The sequence below is a fragment of the Macaca fascicularis genome, chromosome 4 (genome assembly GCF_037993035.2).
Source record: "Macaca fascicularis isolate 582-1 chromosome 4, T2T-MFA8v1.1".
NCBI lineage: Eukaryota > Metazoa > Chordata > Mammalia > Primates > Cercopithecidae > Macaca > Macaca fascicularis.
Window position 1 is genome coordinate 65442029 of NC_088378.1, and position 19592 is coordinate 65461620.

A 19592-nucleotide genomic window follows, 5' to 3' on the forward strand; every position below is an offset into this window, starting at 1 on the left:
CAAAGTGTGTAGCAGATGGGGTTTGATCAGGCATTTAGAGGTTCTTTTTGCATATTGCCACAAAAGGTGAATCAAAATTTCTATACTTCAAAAGTCTGAGGTTTCAAACTTAGATATTTTATTTAGACCGAACAGTCTTCATTATTGAATATTTCATTATTCAATATGTCTTCATTTTTTATATGCTGCTTCTGTTATTAACCCCGAATGTTAACTGCCTTGGTATAATTTTATTCCCACAAATTAATGGTATATTTTAGCTTCTTTACAAAGTCTGAATAGAATTCCTCATCAAATTTCGAGTCACATTCTGTTTGCATAGGGCACATCTTTTGGCTGGGGGCAAATCCTTCTCTTACCTTTTCATGCAATCAGGGGAAGAAGAGAATGAATTCATCGTCTTCCTATGAGTTGGACTGAGCTTCCCCAGGGCCTGCATGGCCCTCGGTGTTCATCCCCTGCCAGGGACCCCCATATCGGCAGCAGACTAGGGCTTCACAGATGCTCAACAGAGACTGAGCTGGACAACTAAAGCCATCCAGCATTCTCACCCTCTCATAGCACAGGACAACCAAACTAGAAAATCTTTACTGTTGTGGAATTAAGAAAGCTTACAATTTTACTGATAAATACTGTATGTCATTTGCTGTAACATAGTGTTTGTCCCTGTGAACTCACTGTTAGTATTTGGATCTTACACAAGATTAAAGCTACTGCTGCTGCTCCCCACTGCCCCTTTCTTCCCAGATGCATTTCCATGACTGCACAGCCCTACAGTGGGTGTCAGTATGGGCCACAGCCCTTGCACCTGGAGCCTGGCACTAAATGGATTGTGCTGAGGCCCCTCCCCAACCCCAACCATGCTCTTTATGACCCAGGGGCATTTAGATAGAAATAAGTACAATTTTTATGTATGTATGTATGTATGTATGTATGTTGAGACGGAGTGTCTCTCTGTCACCCAGGCCGGAGTGCAGTGGTGGGATCTCAGCTCACTGCAAGCTCCGCCTCCCGGGTTCACGCCATTCTCCTGCCTCAGCCTCCCAAGTAGCTGGGACCACAGGCGCCCACCATCACGCCAGGTTAATTTTTTGTATTTTTAGTAGAGACGGGATTTCACCGTGTTAGCCAGGATGGTCTCGATCTCTTAACCTTGTGATCTGCCCGCCTTGGCCTCCCAAAGTGCTGGGATTATAGGCATGAGCCACCGTGCCTGGCCGAAATTTTTTTATTGTTGTCAACTAGTTTCATGGTGATATTTTTACCAAAAGTTATTTTTTTAATTTGAAAATGACTCTTGAATATCTTAATTGACCTAATTCCTTAATATTCAGGAATAGATTAACAAGTCAGTACTGAAATGAAGGAGACCACCCAGATAATTGTTAAGGAGCTGGAAGTGGGGTTTGATACTTTTTTCTGTTTTTGCAAACTACAGAAATCATTTTGTTCCTCTTTCTATTGGATTCCCAGTTGTAAGTGTGACAGTAAATCTGCAGATGCTGAGATGTTTCATAAGATATACTGGTTGTCAGAAAATGTTCTCTTAATCTACCTTCCTAGTCTTAAAGAGTAAATGCATCGTTTTCCTAATGTATGCTGTGTAAGTTTATAGATCACTCTGGTAGGGCATCAACAATAATCTACCCTCACCCCCAGATGCAATTAATTTAGCCTCTGCTCTTAATTGAAGATCCCTTCTTTGTGATGTGTGAAAGATGAAAATAAACTCAAATGGGAGGCTTTATACAAAAGAGAATATCTCGACACCACTTTGGAAAGCTACTTCTAATTTCTTCAGCCTCAGAACTCTGCCTTTGTGCGAGACTGTGGACCAAGCCAAAGCTAGTCAGTGACGAAGGCAGTCATGGCCCAGCACTTGTGTTAGGTTTATCATTAAGTTCCTTTTAAACCTGCTGTCCAGAAATAGGTACATCCCAAGGCTGGGAAAACAAATGTCACACACAATAAGAGTCCATTTATATTCACTGAGGAATCATCAGTGGAAATTTTAGAACATTTTAAAAGAAGCATATTTTGTTACTTTTGTTATATACAGTAATTTTTTGAATTACAAATTAAAGTGGGCTTTTAGTACTTAATACTCATTTGTAATTGGCTCATTACTCTTCATTGAAAGTATTTGAGAACATCTGGATCTTAGGTAAATTCATTGATTTATAACAACACTTTTTCCTGTTCCTTTTGTGTTTTTTCTGTCTCAGTGAAAAACCATTGTCTTTTTCCAAAACCAAAAATTCAGAAGCCATCCTTGATGCGTTTTTCTCCCCCATCTGCCCCAAACTAATTAGTCAAGTTCCACCAACTCTTCCCCAGTAGAGGTTTCCACACACCCCTTCTCCGTACCCGCTGTCACCACTCTAGTCCAGACACCTAGTTAACCTCACAGCCTCTTCGCTGTTCCTCCTGTCCCCAGCCTCATGCCCTTGAGATCATATTCCACCTCCACAGACCAATGAGAGCATATCATTCCTCACCATCTGTGCCTTTAGTCACTTGCCTGTGCCTTGGATAAAGGTGCACTGACCTGTGTGGTCAAGGGCCTGTCCTTATCCAGCCCCAGCCTCCTTTGCTGGCCTCCTTGTCATCACAGTGCTTTCTCTCTCAAACACCTGCCACACTGAACCTCTTGGAATCTTTATATAAACTCTTCTCTCCAACTGGAACACTTCTGCAGCCATCCCACCTCAGCCGCACCCTTACCAGCCCTGTGGGTCTTCTTACCTGTGTGTCTTGTCCTAATTCTTCAGATCCTCAGCCTGGCTCTTAGTAGGTGTTTGAGTCAGCGTTTGTTGGGTGAACAAAGGAAGGAAGCATAACCAGTCACGGTGCTGCCCCTGTGGGCTAGGCGCCCTCTGAAGCAGCCCAGATGTGTACATCATTGGTGACCTATTAACAGCTGGGATTACAGTTGATTCGCAGTTGAACTGTCTTCCAGACTCTAGAACTCTGCGAGTGAAGGGACCATGGCCTTGTCAGTTTCAGAACTCCAGGGCCTCATGTTTTACCTTCTCATTTTAATCTGCAGGGACTTTAGAATCAGAAGATCTGGGTTTAGGTACAAGCTTTATCACTAATTAGTTTTGTATCCTTGGACTATTTGTGAGATGAGGATCATGGATAAATTGCACAGTTCAAATAAGATTTTGTATCTAACAGTAAAAATTGCAAAGCACCATGAACATGGTAAATGTAAGATCAGGTTCAGATACCTCAGGTGAGACCTGGGTCGAAAACCTTAAAAAGTAGTTTCTCTGCTTCTCCAGCACATAGTGACATACATACATTGTCTTTGTCCTCAGCACTGAAGCAGACTTTTGCAGCTAAAACTTAAAAGATTTGTGTAAGGAATGACTGGACCTTCTGCCCCCATCTGCCGTCTGGGTGCTCACTCTGACCCCTCTCCACACTCTCGTTTGCCCAGTGATAGGTGGTGTAAGTTTCAGGAGCAGTCAGCAGCGGAGAGGAGTGTGTGGGGTGGATGGGGACAGCTTAGAGGTTGCTGTGCCCGGCTCCAAGTATCCGACAGGGAGCAGTTTTGCCAGTTAACCTAACAGCACAGCTGGTGCCACGCGGGGGGCCTGGGTTAAAGCCTTGAATGGGCCATTAGTTTCTGTCTTCCTCAAAGCAGTTCATGTTGTGAAGAGAGGAAGGCAGGCAGATAAACACTGAACATAGTTAAATGTAACGAGAATATATTTTTTTAATCTATTTTTCTCTCCAAATGGGGATGTGACACCTATTTGTGAAGAGAAGCGCCTCTGCCTGTATTTCTGGGTGGAGACACCGTAAAGGTGGCATGGTATGTAACCGTGGCACACACACATGGCAAAGCCGCTTTTATTGGACTGAATTTTTAACAGATGCCAACATGAAAATAAATTGTCCATGTGCCAAACGAAAGACGTGCTTGCTTTTTGGTGGTTTCTGTTACCTTGGACGTCTTGTTGATATCCTGACAATGCTGTAGTTCTCTGCTAGCTGACGAGGCACCTTTGATGAAGAAATTAAAGTTTTCTGTAATTGATTTTGTGCTCTCCTGCATTGGCCTGGCCACGCATGCTTTCTGGCTTTGCTGGTTTCTCTTTCATGGGTAGGATGAATGGTGACTTGGGTTTCATGCTTGACTCTACTTTTTCCAACAGAATTTAAAGTCTCGAATGCTTAAATTGCAGAATTTGTTGTGTCCCATGAAGAGGAAAAGAATACACAATTTGGAGGCTAAACAAGATCCATGTTAAAATTCCTCCCCGTTTAATTTTCCCAAATTTCCTAGTTTTGCTTTCACTTTTTATTTGACTTTGTTTCTAACTCAGTTTTGTAACACCCTTCAAACTTGGAGATATGTTTTCATTGGATGGTACTTTAATTGGACCTATCCCTGGCGATTTTGGAGCTTTGACAACATTGCCCTGTTTAAGTTCATGGAGCTCCATCACTGTTTCCTTTAGGTCGTCTACCCGCAAATATGCTTTAAGGACTCAGTTTACTTTTAAAATTAAATACAGTTTCGTTGTATTTTTGAAAGTTTCTGTAGCGCTTCAAAAGATAGGTCTCTCTTTTAACTGGGGAAGAATTTTTCTGTCTTCCTACTACACAAAAATACTCATTTTTTTCTTCTCTTATGTAGAAGATGTGATTTGCTTATAAGGACGTCATAAATCAGTTTCTTTAATTTTTTTTTTTTTTTTGTCTGCTAAGATTTAGAAAGCAACACTGGATCTTTGCTATAAAGATTATCTCTTTTACAAATAAGAGAATCATATCTAGCTTTTTTTTTTTTTTTTTTTTGCTGAGGCGGAGTTTTACTCTGTCGTCCAGGCTGGAGTGCAGTGGCGCAATCTCTGCTTACTGCAACCTCCACCTCCTGGGTTCAAGCAGTTCTCCTGCCTCAGCCTCCCAAGTAGCTGGGATTACAGACACGTGTCACCACGCCCGGCTAACTTTTGTGTTTTTAGTAATGACGGGGTTTCACCATGTTGACCAGGCTGGTCTTGAACTCCTGACCTCAAGTGATCCACCCGCCTCAGCCTGCTAAAGTGCTGGGGTTACAGACGTGAGCCTCCGCGCCTGGCCCACATATAGCGTTTTTATAAACTAGGGAAAGTCTCCGCTAAACAAACCACAGATAGGACACTGCTGCAGAACACTGGAAAGGTCTGGAAAACTCACTTATCTAAGAATAACACAGGGACATGTTTTAGAAATGGTAATTTGTTTACCACTGGGTCTTAAGCACCTGTGACAACGCCTGGCTTGTCATTAGGCCAGCTAGGCCAGTTTTCCAAGAGGGCAGTGAAGAGATTTCTTGTTTTTAATTGATAGAAGAAAAATGTCTTTTGGCTTAGTCTTTAACACAGGTCTCCGTAATAGAGATTGAAGTAGCGTTTTCCCTAGACTTACGTGAACACCGCTTACATTGCCATGTAACGAGAATGGATTGTTGGAGTAGGAATTTTTCACTGATGCTAATATTACTATTCACAGGAGAATGCCCCTAAATAAAACAGTCCTTTCAAAATGCAGGCTGAATGACTCCAGGGAATATCCTGGCAGCCCACCACTACCCCTGTCTTTAGCTATTAGATATACCAAATATGGAATTCAAACAGTTATCAAATTGTATTATAATCCATTATCTAAATTAACACCATGTGACGTCGGAATGAACTTGAGGACAAGTGATTCGCCCCTTAGCAGGTGGTGGAAACGAACCTGCCCAGGTCGGGCTTATACCTTCACACAAGCTCTGGGGCAGCAGAACCTGCCAGGGCACCGTTTCCTAGGCCAGGGTCCTGCGTGCTCTAACTTACAGCTAGAAAGAGAACGGTCTTCTCTTTTTTTTTTTTTTTTTTTTTTTTTTTTGAGTTGGAGTCTTACCCTGTCCCAGGCTAGAGTACAGTAGCGCGATCTCGGCTCACTGCAACCTCTGCCTCCCAGGTTCAAGTGATTCTCCTGCCTCAGCTTCCCAAGTAGCTGGAATTACAGGTGCCCACCACCACACCCAGCTAATTTTTTTTGTATTTTTAGTAGAGACCAGGTTTCACCATGTTGGCCAGGCTTGAACTCCTGACCTCAGGTGATCCACCTGCCTCAGCCTCCCAAAGTGCTGGGATTATAGGTGTGAGCCACCACACCTGGCTGGGAATAGTCTTCTTAGTTCAGACTGATTTTCCTTTAATCCCCACAAAAAACCTAATGGGTTGTTCCATCCATTAAGACAAACGTTTATCAAGCTACTCACTGCCATGGGTGCTTGAGATCCCATGGTAACCAGAAGTCAGGGCCCTTCTCCTGACATTGAGAGTCTATTCAGGTACTTGACGGGGATTTTGAGATCTCTCTCTCTCTGTCTGTCTCTCTCTCTCACATACACACACACACACACACACAGAGAGAGAGAGAGAGAGAGAGAGAGAGAGAGAGAGAAGCAAACTCTGGGGAATCTGCCAGATCAGGAAGGATGTATGCTGCATCTTAGGCCGCCCAGAGCTAATCAATACTATAGCTGTTGGTTGAGTGGCCTAAAACTGACAAGCTGAGCTTTTCTGAGCCAAATAACATGGCCGGCCAATTATTCCTGGAACCATTTATCTGGAAGGGCACAGGGCTTTCTGCATAGTGAGCTAAGTGAGGCAGGATCCCCCTCAGCTCTAGCTGGCCTTGTAGAGGAGGTGTGGGACAGGCAGGCCCAGCCCAGAGCCACCGCTCCCTCGGGGCAGCCTCGGAAGGTGTGCCAGGAGGCCCACAGGTGTGGCATTGCACCTCCAGAGATTAACCACCATCCAGGGACTTGCAACATTTTCTGGCTTCACTGATGAATGGCATGTAGGGAAACCTGGCAAGAGAATTAGTTTGGAAACTTAGAGTCATTCACACAGGAAATAAATGGTAGAATGCATTAAAAATAATATGAATAATAGTAGCTATCATTTATTAAACCTCTAGTGTGTGCAAGCACTGAGCTGTGTGCTTTACACATTTTCTCATTTAATCTTACAAGGTAGGCTCAGTTGTCATCCACATTTTTCAGAAAAGGAAAGTGATGCTTTGCAGTTACTTACGTGCCCACAGCTGCTGAACTAGTAAGTGGTGAAGCCACAATTTGGCCCAGGCAGTTGATCTGCAGAGCCCTCACTCCTCACAGCTTCGCAGTGGCTGTGGAGATGCACAGGGTGGATGCGTCTGATAGATATTTAGACCATGGAAATAATTGTGCTTTCTGGCCTAGTAGACTCGTTTTTCTTCCTTGCCTTGCTGTCAGCTATCAGTTATTCCTTCTCACAACAGTCCTTTCTTGGACAGCTGTCTCCCTTTCCTCAGAAATGATTCTTTGAAAACACCGTGAGATGAAGAACGAAACGATCCAATTTATTAAGCTGCTTTTGTAAAGTGAAAACAAATGGGTCAGAATGAAGATGGTTTATTGTGTTCACTAAGACAACATGTTTTTGGTTCTACCTCTAGGCCAGATACCTTGCTTGGGCAGATGAGAGGAGAGTGTGTTTTAGAGCCTCTGGAACTTGTAGTCTGATGAGAGAGACAGTTGCGCAAAAAACGATAGCAGTGTACTAACTGCCTGGCCACAGTTAACATTTGTGGTGCTTTTCAAGCATATAAAAGTGACTGCTTTCCTGGAAGGGCAAGGAGTGTCATGGAAGATAGCAGTAACAGAGTCATACAGAACAGGTGTACATCAGCTGTATGAAGGCAAGTGGCCTTCTAGGCACATCTGTAAAAACAGCTGCAGCAAAGGACACAGCACACCAGCTTGTTTTTTAAGCTATGCCTCCCATTAATGGATCCTTCCATGGTATGTAAAATATCAGAGTGTAGTAGTACATAATAAAGGTCAACATTGTTTTGGGAAATGTAGAGTGTATGTGAATAGTATGTGTAAGTATGTAAATATATACTCATGCACATTGGATCATGACATAAAATATGTCTCTAAAGTATGGATTGTTGAAAAAAAAGAAGTTTGAAAGTGACCTCACAAATCAACCTCTGTGAGCCTCAATGTCTTTAGGTTGATTTGAAGATGAAATGAACAAGCTGTTAGCATATAATATATGCTCATTAAAGATCAGCTGCTCATAGGCCAGGGAATGGCACCTTACCTAGAACCTGAGAATGCAGATTTGCTAAGTTTATACATATTTGCTGAGTGACTGGATGTGCAGGGACTTGCAGGTCTGAAGCATCCCAGGGGCTACAGGGAGCTCAGAGCCTAAGTGATGGAACCAGAGTGGGAGCACCTGCTGACTGCGTGTCCAGGGTAGGGTGGCAGACTTGTGTGCTGGGCTAACTTCAGCCAGTTGAGGAGTCAAGAGACAGTGAGTGGTTTTTGAATGAACACAGATCCCTGAGAGATGCGGAAGGCGGTTCAGCGCCTAAGTGTAGGCACCAGCCTTGGGCACAAGCAGAAGGTTTTCTTCTTAGAGGAGGAAACCAATAAGCCTGGGGCCTGGCTGGAGATGCTCAAAGCTTAGAGGGCAGGAAGTCATCAGTGCTGGCTTTTCTTGTGGTGTGGGTGCTCGTTTGTTGATAGTTGGTAGCTGAGCTACAGATGGTTTGAAGAAGGTAAAATTCTAAACCAGCCAAATACAAGGGCACCTCCAGTGGCCTCTAGACTCAAATGAGTGCAGGAACTTTAGCTTCCAAGTCCATGCCTGGGGACATCCACTTTGGATGACACCCACTGGTCACAGTGGAGCGTCTCAGAAACTGTCTGGCCAGATTTTGCCCAGGTCCTTCCTATGCATTGTTCAGGTCTCAGCTGAAATGTGACTTCCTCAAGGAAACCTTCCACCCTCCCAGTCTAAATTGGGTCTTCCCCTGATACTCTCATAGCACCTGCACTTCGGTTCTCCGCATCACACACTGACTTTGAGTTATTTGTGAGATGCCTGTGTCTCCCACGGGAATGTTAACTCCATGAGGGTAGACGTTGCCTGTGCTTGGCTCATCATGCCCCTGGCACCTCGTGAATGACCCAGAAATGGAAGAGAAAGGAGGTGGTATTTAGTTGACTGAGATGTTACTTTTTTTGTCTCATACAAAGTTATACCTTGCTTCGTAATTTTAATTCATTATTTTCCCCTATTGATGGGCTTTTATTTTCTGTTCAACTAAAATTTCAGTTCCTCAAGGGCAAGGATCACATCTTTTGCTTTTTAAAAAATACTCTCTTAGTCTTACCACAGTTCCCAGAATGTTAGAGTGAAATAGGTGCATGCTGGTAGAAGATTTGTGTGACATTACTGTGGATTAAGTTACCAGTTTGATAGCTTAGATAGAAACCCACACAGTGAATAAAGGGCTCACAGAATCACTGTAAAGGCAATAGTAATGCCTTTGTGTAGCGTTTTCATGGTGGTTTTCAGTTTAGCAAAGCATTTTTGCATGGATTTTTCTTATTTGACTCTCAGGGTGAATGATCTTGTAAGCCAGAGTGAGATGTGCGTTCTCCACTTACAAAGGAGCCTGTGGACCCACACAGCGAGCAGGAGAGGCAGCCTCTAAACAGATCTGCTTCCAAACAAATCCATAGTGGGTGTGTTTCTCCTACTCCACTACCTTACCTTCTCTCTGAGGATTTTTCTTTTGCTTGATTTTTCTTTCCCCTAAAGGGCAGAAAGGGTAGTCTGGTTTTCCACATCAGAAGGCTGACTCTGCGTTTGGAATGTGGTAATACAAGTTCGGTGACTGTGTGAGCATGCGCGAAGGACTCCAAACGAGGAAATTCACCGTCAGAAACCTGGTGCAGATTTATGTTACGGATGAATGTATTAATCATATTTTCATATGAGGTTTCTAAGAAACTTTGCTTTGTATCATGTAGATAATATCTAATTTAGTGCTTTGTCTAGAATTTTCCCATGTTAGATATTTACTTGGGACCCTATAATTCCATAATACACTTAGTAATTCAATATACTTTCACAATATACAGGAAATTCTTTTTCTGTTTTCTGAATTTCCCTTACTAGAAAGTGTGGTACTCTAAACTCAGATGGCTTATGACTAGAAAAGGTCACACCTTTTAAAGACGCAGCTGCATTCCCTCAGCTGTCAGGCTTGCTATTCACAAACTCTGTTACAAGGCACCATCTTAGAAGAATGTTCTGAAAAAAGCAAGATGCAATCAAACAAATATGTCACCATAAATAGGAAGAAAATTCTTAGTTGAAATCTGATTTCTTGGGAAACATTTTAAAATGTATTTCTTTCAAAAATAAAAATTTAACAAAACAAGAAAAGAACTACCTTCCAAATAAGTATACTTGGAAATTACAGACTTGATTTAGATTTCTTCCTAGGAAAGAAAAACGTTTAAACCAGAATCACACACACCTATAGCTGGAAGTGCCCCTGCAACTATTGAGTGCAGTTGAGGAAACTGAGGCCAGAAAGGTCAAGTCACTGGCTGGAATCTGCACAGCAGACTTGGAGGCCAGGATGAGATCCTCACCCAGTGCTCTCTTGGTTACCATGCCACCTGTCCTGTACCCCTGTTTGAATCTATAATAGTGACAAGAACTCACACCTGTAATCCCAGCACTTTGGGAGGCTGAGGCGGGCAGATCATGAGGTCAGGAGTTTGAGACCAGCCTGGCCAACATGGTTAAACCCTGTCTCTATTAAAAATACAAAAATTACGCCTGTAATCCCAGCACTTTGGGAGGCCGAGGTGGGTGGATCCTGAGGTCAGGAGATCGAGGCCGTCCTGGCTGATAGGGTGAAACCCAGTCTCTACTAAAAATACAAAAAAAAAAAAAAAAATTAGCCAGGCATGGTGGTAGGTTCCTGTAATCCCAGCTACTCAGGAGGCTGAGGCAGGGGAATCGCTTGAACCTGGGAGGCAGAAGTTGCAGTGAGCCAAGATCGCCCCACTGTGCCACTGCACTCCAGCCTGGGTGACAGAGTGAGACTCTGTCTCAAAAAAAAAAAAACAAAAAAATACAAAAAATACAAAAATTAGCCAGGCGTGGTTGCCCATGCCTGTAGTCCCAGCTACTCACGAGGCTGAGGCAGAAGAATCGCTTGAACCCAGGAGGCAGAGGTTGCAGTGAGCCAAGATTGCTCTACTGCACTCCAGCCTAGGTGACACAGCGAGACTTCATCTCAGATAAAAAAAAGAAACAAAAAAGCCATTGCTGTTGAAAGCTTCCTGTGAGCCGGCCCTTTTATGCATGTTTATCTCCGTTAATCCTCACTACAACCCTATGAGGTAGATGTGATTGCCCCCATTTTACAAATGAGGAAAGTGCTGATAGACCTGCATCATTTCTGTATTTAGGATGAATAGAAATACTTCATTTTTAGCTAACTTCTGTCTCCTAATTTTTTATCAGTTTGTTTCGGAGATTATGGCAATATTCAATAACCTTTAAAAATATCCATAATGGAATACTTTTTTAGTAGGATTAGCTAGTGTTGGCATTTAATTGTGATTTTCTATTATGTGTCACATATCTGTCTCCTAACTGGTCCTCTCACATGTAACCTTTCTCCACTTCAATCCTTTCTTCATGATGCTTATTACAGTAGGGTTAGCATTCAAAAATGCAACAGGCATGGTGGCCTACGCCTGGAGTTCCAGCTAATTGGGAGGCTGAGGTGGGAAGATTGCTTGAGGCCAGGAGTTTGAGACCAGCCTGAACAACATAGAGAGACCCTGTCTCAAAAAGAAAACAAATGCAAGTCAGGTCATACCATTTCCTCTTATGGCAATATATGGTCTATGCCATTACTACCCCAACTGAAAGACCAGCTTTTCACAGGACTGCAGATACAGAGGTTTGGGTGAGCCATGTAGCCATTCATCTGGTAATAGGAGCTGTACCTGCCAGAGGAAATACTTCATATTCAAGAGAGAGAGTGACCAATAGAAAAAGAGGCAAATGATATAAACAGACATTTATAGAAAAGGAAGTAAAGACAGTTGTTTAACATGTTCACATTGACTCATGATAACCGAAATACAAACACAACCACAAATTATACAATATCTCTGAAAGAATACATTGAAAAACCATTTGCCTTTGGCCAGGGGAACTCAGGGATGTGAGAGGTACTTCCCATAATACACCCTTTTTAACCTTTTATAATTTGTACACAGTTACCTAAGTGCTGAAGTAATGTGGATTCCAGACATTTAAATAAAAAACATGCAGAAATAAAAACTTGTTCATCCCAGCTGGAAGCTCCATCTGAATGTATAGGCTATCCATGTTAAAAGATATTTTTGGGAGTTTATAAACCAAACATTAACATTATAATGTCTTGCTTTTTTTGTACATCACATTACGGATTATAGGACACTTTCCATGTTGTTTCAGTTGATCCTCACAGGATCCGGGACTGTAGCTTAGAGAGGTTATTGTTTTGTTTCATTTAATTTAATTTAGGAGAGCTAAACAATTAAACATGAGGCCAAAGTACATAAGAAAGTGGCAGTCTTTTATTGCAAATATGCGCACACTCTCGGGCGAGGTTCTCTGGTCCTCAGGTGTAGGGGGCCAGGGAAGTCACGCCGGGCTCTCGGGTGAGGTTCCCCGGTCCAGGAATGTGGGGGCCGAAGAAGTCACACCGGCTCCTGCTGGCGGCGGACTTTTATGCGTTGGTACTGGAAGGGGGAGGGCAGTGGGCGGGATAAGGGCCTGATAGGGGCGTCTCCGTAGGCGTGGCCAGGAAAGTTTCGATCTCTTCGGATTTACGTCACCTGGCACATGCTCAGTTGATCTGCATCTTCCCGGGCGTGGGCTGCATTTTCCCGTGTGCGGGAAAGTTGGTGAGGAAGAACCCGGAAGCAACATGGATTGTGCCTTCTTGTTCACCTTCCTCCATCTTGTCCTTTCTCCCTCACCCAAACAGTCCAACCTATTATTGATTATAAGAATTTGGGGCACCGTTGTCTGTCTGGCTGCTTCCTGCTGTTAGGGGGCGTAGTTAGGGTCTGAGGTTGGCAGTTGGGTGTAGGGATGCAGGAGCATTTGGTTGAAGGTGACTCGGGTGATCTCTTGGACCTTGGCTCGGAGAAATTTTATTAAAATGGGAGCAAGACATAACATAAGGCAGAGGATTAGTATGGGAATTAGGAAATCACAAAGGGCACCTTGCCAAGCTAGGTCTTCTATGAGAGTAAAAAGTTGGGAAACCTACTGGTTGGGGGATGGGTCGGGAAGGAGGGTGTCTATGGGGTTTATGAGGGAAAAGTCCGTTAAGTTAAGATGAAGTATGGTGAGGAAGCGGGAAAATTTGAGAAGGGTATTGATCCTTGAGTAGAACCTGGTCACCTGGAGAAAGGGAAGGGGAATAGATGTTTTGAGTTAGGTTAAGATGTCTCGTCCCAAGAGGGGGGTGGGACAAGAGGGCATGATGAGGAAAGAGTGGGCAAAGCATGCATAGTCGGGTGGTAACTTAACACTGGGGTCTGGTGAGGGTTGGACGGTTTACCGTCTACCCCAACTACTGAGATAGTGGATGGCTGGCTAGGACCTCCATAGGTTGAAAAAACAGAATAGGCAACCTCCGTATTGATGAGAAAAGAAATTGGCTTACCCGCTACCTGTAGAGTTACCCTAGGCTCGGCGAGGGTGACAGGGGTCTCTGAGTGTGGGCACCATCAGTCGTCGTCCAGGTGTAGGAGCTGGAAGGAGCTTTCCGACCCTTGAGGAGAGGCACCACGTTGAGGTGCAATGCCTGCCCTGCTGGCGGGGCAATCAGACTTCCAGTGTCCTTCCTGTTGGCAGGTTGGGCATGGCGTGGTAGGCAGGCGAGGATTTGGACACCTTTTTTCTCAATGCCCAGTTGTGCCACACTTAAAGCATGGGCCAGACGGAGTGGCCGGCTTGGCCTGGGGACACTGGTTTGCCCAGTGTCCTAGGTCTACGCATTTATAGCAGGAGCCCTTGGGAGACTTGCCCTGTGTCTTCCCTGCCGGCAGAGTGGGCAGTGCTGGTTGGAGGGCAGCCACTAGAGCTTGCGCCTGAAGCACAGCCCTTCTTTTCTCCTTGTCTAGCTCTGTGGCCTCAGCTGCTTCTTCTCTGGAGTTAAAAACTTTAAAGGCCAATTTTACTAAGTCCTGTATGGGGGTTTGAGGCCCATCTTCAACCTTTTTCAGCTTTTTTCGAATATCTGAGGCTGACTGGGAGATAAAATAGGAGGCTAGGACAGCTGCTCTGGTTGGGGAGGTGGGGTCTAGCCGAGTAAATTGGGCTAGTGCCTCTGTAAGGCGATTTAGGAAGGAAGCCGGGTTCTCATCTGGGTGCTGGATGATTTCCTTTAGTTTATCAAAATTGACCACTTTGTTAGAGGCTGCCTGCATACCGGCCAAGAGACATTGAACCATAATGTCTCTCCTATGGCGGCCGGGCTGCTGTGGTTGATAATCCCAATCTGGTTCTATGGACGGGACAGCCATCTTTCCTAACGGGACGGTGGCGTCAGTTAAATGCCATTGATCTGCATGTTGCCTGGCAGCTGCAAGAATACACTCTCTCCTCTGGGTTAAGGGAGGAGGACAAAATGACCTGTAAGTCATGCCAGGTTAGATCATATGCCTGACATAGGTATCGAAACTCCTTGGAATATAGGGTGGGGTTAGCAGAGAAGTCGCCGAGCCGTTTTTCAATCTTGGAAAGGTCTACCAAGGAAAAAGGGACATGGACTCTAACTAGTCCTTCGGCTCCGGTGACCTCTCAGAGGGGGGCCAACAAACTAACAGGGGAGGTTGAAACAGACTGACCAGTCGGGTAGGTTGAGATTGGCTGACCGGTAGAGGGTCTTGAGGCGGGCTGACTGGTAGAGGGGGTTGGGGCAGGCTGACCGGTAGAGGGCTGACTAGTGGGGGCCGCTACCGCGGTCTTGGAGCGAGTGTGGGCGGAAATGGGAGAGGTAAGAGGAGTGGCTGAGGGAGGGGCGGTAGGAGGAGCATAGGGAGGGGGGTAGGTAGGTCGGGAGGGAGGTGCCCCGCTGTTAGCCTCGTCTGAGATGGAAGTAGAATCTTCCTCTGCTTGTGGTGTGGGGGCCGAGGGCTGGGTTTTAACTAACAAGACTTGGGCCATTGAACACTGGGCACACAGGTCTGAGCAAGAGCACAAGTCTGAAAAGCCTTGGACATAGATAATCTCTGACCACTTTCCAAGCCTTTGGCAGGAATTAGAGAGATCTAATAGAATGTTATAGTCAAGTGTGCCGTCTGGTGGCCATTGAGATTGGTTGTCTAATTTATACTGCAGCCATGCCACAGTGGAGAGGAAACTTAGCTGCTTTCATTTTAAATCTTGAGCTAGAAGTAAGGCTTCCAAGTTTTGGAGGAGACACCCTAAGGGGGTGTTCCTAGGGATTTTCGATTGTGAGGTTCCCATTGTTTAACCACCAGAAATGGAAACCGACCTCACACAGTGGCAAAGTGTCCTTTGCCGCTGCTGGAGACCGGGGGCTCCTGGAGCCACTAACGGAGAATTGAGGAACTTCAAGACGGACGTCTACGGGTTGAAGACCTCACTGCGCCACAGGGTGGCTACGTCCTTGGGCATGCATACGACACTAGGCCAAGGACACGGAAACGGACGGAGATGGTTAACAAAGGGGAGTACTCACCGAAGAAGAAATTCTCAGAGCGGCACCAGTGGGAGGCTGGAACACTTGTTCGGTGTTGGTGGCTGGTTGGGTTGGGAGCCGGTTCGCTGGGGAGGAGGTTCGTTAGACCCCTACGGATGTTGAGGAAGGGTCTCCTCCTGGGTCAGGTTTCGGCACCAACTGTCTTGTTTCATTTAATTTAGGAGAGCTAAATAATTAAACATGAGGCCAAAGTACCTAAGAAAGTGGCAGTCTTTTATTGCAAATATGCGCACACTCTCGGGCGAGGTTCTCTGGTCCTCAGGTGTGGGGGGCCAGGGAAGTCGCGCCCAGCTCTCGGGTGAGGTTCCCCGGTCCACGAATGCGGGGGACGAAGAAGTCACGCCGGCTCCTGCTGCCAGCGGACTTTTATGCATTGGTACTGGAAGGGGGAGGGCAGTGGGCGGGATAAGGGTGTGATAGGGGCGTCTACGTAGGCGTGGCCGGGTAAGTTTTGATCTCTTCGGATTGACGTCACCTGGCGCATGCTCGGTTGATCTGCATCTTCCCGGGCGTGGGCTGCATTTTCCCGCGCGCGGGAAAGTTGGTAAGGAAGAACCCGGAAGCAACATGGATTGTGCCTTCTTGTTCACCTTCCTCCATCTTGTCCTTTCTCCCTCACCCAAACAGTTATGATTTGCCTAAAGTCATACAGCAAGCTGTATTCAATACCCACTGCAGTCCATTTACTTACATATCTGTCTCCCCTACTAGATTCAGAGCTCATGACACAAACAAGACCGCAGTGTATGCCTTCCATTCGCAGTCCACTGCCGTTAGATGATGCTAGCTTAGAAAGGAGTCAGGGAAATGTGTCAGCTTCCCCTTTCATGGTTTGGGGGACACAGGGAAAGGGGTGAGTCTCACCAAAAACAGAAAACAAGATTTCAGGAAGCTCTTTTAATTGGTGCCATTGCAAACGTAAGTGATACAAAGAAAAAAATAGCTTTCAAGTTTTAATTTCTTTGTAAGGAGGTAAGTTCCACACCCAGTAGAACTTTGTCCCCTAAGGTATGGGAAGTTGATGCTGTAAAGCAGCCTCATTTGAATTCCCTTTTAGATTTTATCTCCTTTTGGAAACTCCACCTCCTTTTTGCAAATGTGATTTTATGTAAAACGCCAGTGACAATTGAGATAGTTCAAGTGGAACATTACATATGTATTTTTAAGGCCTGAGGAAAGAGAAAAATAAGTCGCCTAGGTAAGAATTCTTAGCACTCATTTGAACAAACCTTAAGCCTATAATGAGTGTCGCAGAGGCCGCAAAAACTTAAGAATATCCTATACTGCTGGGCTCTATAGCTCATGCCTGCTATCCCAGTGCTGTGGGAGGCTGAGGCAGACAGATCACTGGCAGTCAGGAGTTCGAGACCAGCCTGCCCAACATGGTAAAATCCTGTCTCTACTAAAATTACAAAAATTAGCTGGGCATGATGGCGTGCACCTGTAGTCCCAGCTACTGTGGAGGCTGAGGCAGGAGAATCACTTGAGGTTGGGAGGCAGAGGTTGTAGTGAGACGAGATCATGCCACTGCACTCCAGCCTGGGCAAAAGAGTGAGGCTCCATCTCAAAAAATAGGTAGATAGATAGATAGATAGATAGATAGATAGATAGATAGATAGATATTTAAATAAAATATTATAGGGAGAGAGAGTATACTATCAGAGCTTCCAAACCCTTTGGCATGGATACCTTCATGGTTGGAGTGAAATTTAATGCTAATTAAAGGGCCTGTGTTATTTTCCTTAACTAAGGAAGAAAAAGCAATCATTATTTTCAAAGAACTTAGGGGGAGACCCACATGATCGCTGTGAAATGGAAACACATTTTTTGATTAAACAGGACTCTATCTGAAACACTTGAGAATTTTATAGTAAAGCTTAGATAAATATTTCATGTAACATCTTAAGATGCAATCATTCATAGTAATTTTAGTGCGCTGATTTCTGTTTGTTTTCAGATTGAAAAAGCAAATGTTTTCTATGATGGTTTATATCTGGAAGCTGCCAATTGAGCTCAATTTCATAAGGCTTATCTTTATAAATAAGTTAAATAGGATAATAAGAAATAGTTCAACTTACTTTTATTTTATGTCTATCTCTTTAAACAGAAGCGACGTTAGAATATCTTTTTTTTAATTGAAATGTAAACTGTGGCCACTTTTGTAAATACAACATGCCGTTTAACCTCCTTAAGCCAACCTTAGATCTAGGATTATCTTACCCTCCAGCTGCCTCAGTGGACTTTCTTTGGAAGCTACTGCTTTAGGTTCTCCTGGAGCAGAAACCTGCCCGTCTCCAGCTAGAGCCTTCACCTGGTAATGTGGGCCCCTCTCCCCAGCACAAAACCCTGTGTTCTGAGAGTTGTTTTTCAAACTGTCCTTTGTTAGCGTGCTAGATGGATAACGTCAGCTTTTTCTCAAATCCGTCTTGATTTGGGGTCCTCTTTGTCCTGATGAGTATTTCACAGCTCCGTCTATGAACTCACTTCTATTTGCCTGGACTCCTGAAAGTGGATGTACCTGGCTTTCCAGTGACACATAAAGAAGTGTTTTCTTTATCCATTTGAATCATCTACCCACCAAGCACCTCGTGTTGTACTCAGCACTCCGTTGGGCGCATGAAGAATTAAACGTCCATTCATTTTTTAAAAAACAATAGTTTTTGTTAGCCACCACGTCCCACAGTGCTCTGCTAGGCACCGAGGATACGATAGTGAACCCAGGTGTGATCCTTGCCCTCGTGGACCTAATGTTTTAGTGGGGAAGAGAGATGATAAGTGAGTCCAAATAAAATAAAGTGATTACCAGTGATTATGAAAAGTGCTCCGAAGGAAGGTGAGTGGGAAAGGACAAGGGTTGGTGTGGCCTCTGACCGGGTGTGGAGGGAGGGCTGAAGGATGAGAATGACCTAGCGGCGTGGAGAGCAGATCGTGGGCCAGCTGGGAGGAGGGAATCGGGGAGAGAGGCTTTGCCGAGGGAAGAAGCATGATGTTGTCTTCTAGGAACTCTGGGACCTGCAGGGCAGCGGAGCGGGAGAAAGCTCTAGGAAATGGGGCTAAAGGGAGAAAGGCAGCGGCCAGAGCTCACAAGGTCTCACAGACAAGGTCACATGTGTGCATTTTATTCTAGCGCCAGTGGGAAGTCTTCATGATGTTTTGTTTTGTTTTGTTTTGTTTTGTTTTGTTTTGTTTTGTTATGTTTGAGATGGAGTCTCACTGTGTGGCCCAGGCTGGAGTGCAGGGGTGCGATCTTGGCTCACTACAACCTCCGCCTTCTGGGTTCAAGGGATTCTCCTGCCTCAGCCTCCCGAGTAGCTGGGATTACAGGCACCTGCCACCATGCCCGGCTAAGTTTTGTATTTTTAGTAGAGACAGGGTTTCACCATCTTCGTCAGGCTGGTCTTGAACTCCTCACCTCATGATCCACCCACCTCAGCCTCCCAAAGAGCTGGGATTACAGCCATGAGCCACCATGCCCGCCAGTTTTGATGAGTTTTATGCAGGGGAGAGATATGCTCTCATTTCCTTTTGTATTCCTGAAAGTTATTCTGCCACCTTTGAGGAAAATAAACCAAAAGGAGCAAGACTGGGGTTAGCAAGGCTGAGTGGTCGGTCGTACAGCTGTGGTGTGGGCAGAAGACACGACTGGGGCTGGCTTTGGTAGGAGTAGAAATAAGGAAGAAGTACCTCGCACCATCTGTGTCAGAGCGGAGTCACCAGGACGTGCTGATGGATGGATCACACTTAGAGGAAAGAAGGAAAGGCTGACCTTGTGGGTGTCCCATGTGTCTGAGGGAGCATTTGGAGGAGTGGCCATACCAGTTACAGAGGTAGATAAGTCCCAAGACCCAACAGATTTGAAGGAGAAAGTCAAAGGTTCTGCTGGGGCGCAGCAGAATACAGTGCAAGCCTGCAGCTGTTTGCAGTTGGCCTGTGGGGGTGGT

At 45.0% G+C, this 19592-nt stretch overlaps 1 protein-coding gene and 1 long non-coding RNA gene across 10 annotated transcripts in view; one reads left to right on the forward strand and one right to left on the reverse strand.

Annotated features, from left to right (window-relative positions):
- Positions 1-19592, forward strand: part of ARID1B (AT-rich interaction domain 1B) — a 442633-nt gene that overhangs the window by 346341 nt on the left and 76700 nt on the right. The window lies entirely within an intron of this gene.
- Positions 13184-15731, reverse strand: LOC135970310 (uncharacterized). The gene is made up of 3 exons (XR_012433564.1): positions 15631-15731; positions 13588-13695; positions 13184-13322 (listed from the first exon to the last, which is right to left on the reverse strand). It is a non-coding gene; the product is annotated as an uncharacterized lncRNA (long non-coding RNA).